Source organism: Delphinus delphis, chromosome 8, assembly GCF_949987515.2.
Source record: "Delphinus delphis chromosome 8, mDelDel1.2, whole genome shotgun sequence".
Taxonomy (NCBI): Eukaryota; Metazoa; Chordata; class Mammalia; order Artiodactyla; family Delphinidae; genus Delphinus; species Delphinus delphis.
In genome coordinates this window covers 33106678-33109396 of record NC_082690.1, presented here as the reverse complement: position 1 = coordinate 33109396, position 2719 = coordinate 33106678, and the positions used below count along the sequence as shown (strand labels likewise).

At 42.1% G+C, this 2719-nt stretch overlaps 1 non-coding gene across 1 annotated transcript; it reads left to right on the top strand.

Annotated features, from left to right (window-relative positions):
* The first annotated feature begins 986 nt into the window (after positions 1 to 986).
* Positions 987 to 1105, top strand: LOC132430363 (small nucleolar RNA SNORA57). The gene has a single exon (XR_009520458.1). It is a non-coding gene; the product is annotated as a small nucleolar RNA SNORA57 (small nucleolar RNA).
* Positions 1106 to 2719: the final 1614 nt, after the last annotated feature.

Here is a 2719-nt window from a genome sequence, read left to right as displayed (position 1 = left end):
TCCTCCTCTTCAGGACACGTGAAGATATGACCTTAGATGGCAAAAGGAACTTTGCAGATATGACTAAGTTAAGGATATTAAGATGGGGATGTTATCCTGGGTTATCTGGGTGGATTCAGTGTAATCATAAGGGTCCAGATAAGTAAAAGAGGAAGGCAGGAGGGTCAGTGTTAAAGTCAGAGAGAGATATGCATATTATGCTAAACTGCAGGTTTTGAAGATGGAGGAGGGGACCACACCCTTAGGGATACAGGTGGCCTCTAAAAGCAAGAAAAGGTAAGGAAACAAATTCTGCCCTAGAGCCTACAGAAGTAACAGTCCTATCAACACCTTGATTCTAGCCCACAGAAACCCATTTTAGATTTCTGATCTTTAAGTAACAAATTTATATTGTCTTAAGACACTAAGTTTGTGGTATTTTGTTACATCACAATAGGAAACTAATACACCATTTTACATAACATAGTCATGGGTTATGGGGATTAGAATGTGACTTTTTTTTTTTTTTTTTTTTTTTTTTGGCGGTACGCGGGCCTCTCACTGTTGTGGCCTCTGCCGTTGCGGAGCACAGGCTCCGGACACGCAGGCTCAGCGGCCATGGCTCACGGGCCCAGCCGCTCTGCGGCATGTGGGATCTTCCCACACCGGGGCACGAACCCGTGTCCCCTGCATCGGCAGGCGGACTCTCAACCACTGCGCCACCAGGAAAGCCCAGAATGTGACTGTTTTTGGTGAACCATTATTCTGTTACCATAATCCAGAGACAGTTAAACCCACCCAAGGTCATGACCAACTGAAAGAAGAAGCATTTTGTACCATCTTATTTGGGGTGTATAAGAGCAGAATTTAGGAAGGCAAGAGTAAATTTAGAGCTTAGATTTTAAAAAATAGAAAGTTGTATGCCTCTACTAGTAAATATTTGGGGACATTTTTTTATGCCATCAATACAATTTTGTGAATTTTGATGTCATTTATTAAATGACATTCCTCTCGGTCCCAGTAATGTATGGAGGTCGAGGGAAAGGGCTCTGGCCTTCCCAGTGTCACATCTTCGGCACGGAAGGCTTCCATTCCATAGGTTCTAACCTCAAGTGCCCAGACACCGGGCTCCAAGGAGCAGGGCAAAACCAGGGTTCAGCAGGCTCCTTCCTGGTACTCACGCCTTCTTTGATTTCAGGCCTGTGGAGCTGCCCTAGGAGCCAGAGTTGTGGTATCCCCTCCTCTTCCACATTGCATTGCAAACTATAAAGGCTGTTCTACAGTAAATAAATAAATAAACAAACAAATAAATAAATAATGATATTCCAATGGGGTAAGCAGGCCAAATGGGTGTGCCATGATGTTTATGAAGTATTCCAAACATCTCAAATGAAAATTTGTGGGTTTTTTTAAAGACAAAGATTTATATTTATATGCTACTGTAGATGTATTCAACAGCATCCTACATGCCAGACCAGCTCCACATTTAATAATCCCTAACTTTAATTCCTTTCATTTGTGCATCAAAGAATGCCTCTACAAACAAGGATAGTTAAAAATAGTTAAAATCCAAAGTCAGCCTAGGCCAAAACAGCCTCACTAGTAAGCTGGTAAAGCAGGATAAGATTTGTACTTTACTAATACATTATGACATTGTCCACTACTAGAATCACTGTGCAATATTGCCCATAACTCCCCCAAAAATAAATGTTAGAATTTTAGATCCAGAGGGGGTTCATTAAAAGTGAGAAAAGTAGAAAGACAAAGAGTAGAGGTTCCTTTTGAATTAAAGTGAAAGAGAATAGCATTTTGCATGCTACAAAAGTGAAGACTAAGTGAGAATGTGATAGTATATATATTTTTAAATAATGTCAGAAAGAAAAATGCCTTATCACACTGAGTTTTAAGTTTTAGGGAAAAAGGATTCTCTTTCGAATTGAGAAAGTAAATTTAGAAGAATCAAAGAAAGCATCACTTTCCTCAGTGAATAAACTAATAAAACTCACTACAAGATATGGTAATCTCTTAGGCAAAGGATATCAAAAAAATCAGAAGAGGGACTTCTGGGCTTCCCTGGTGGCACAGTGGTTAAGAATCTGCCTGCCAATGCAGAGGACACGGGTTTGAGCCCTGGTCCAGGAAGATCCCACATGCCATGGAGCAACTAAGCCTGTGTGCCACAACTACTGAGCCTGTATGCTGCAACTACTGAAGCCCACAGGCCTAGAGCCCATGCTCCACAACAAGAGAAGCCACCATGATGAGAAGCCCATGCACCGCATCGAAGAGCAGCCCGCTCACCGCAGCTAGAGAAAGCCCGCGTGCAGCAACAAAGACCCAACACAGCCAAATAATTTTTAAATAACTAAATTAATTAATTAATTAAAGAAATAGAAAAAAAATTATAAAAAGAAAAAAGAGGGACTTCCTTAGTGGTGCAGTGGTTAAGAATCCGCCTGCCAGTGCAGGGGACACAGTTGTGATCCCTGGTCCAGGAGGATCCCACATGCTGTGGAGCAACTAAGCCTGTGCACCACAACTACTGAGCCTGCATGCTGTAACTACTGAAGCCTGCGTGTCTAGAGCCCATGCTCCACAACAAGAGAAGCCACCGCAATGAGAAGCCTACACACCGCAACGAAGAGTAGCCCCTGCTCGCCACAACTAGAGAAAGCCTGCATGCAGCAAAGAAGACCCAATGCAGCCAAATAAATAAATAAATTTAAATAAATAAAGGGAT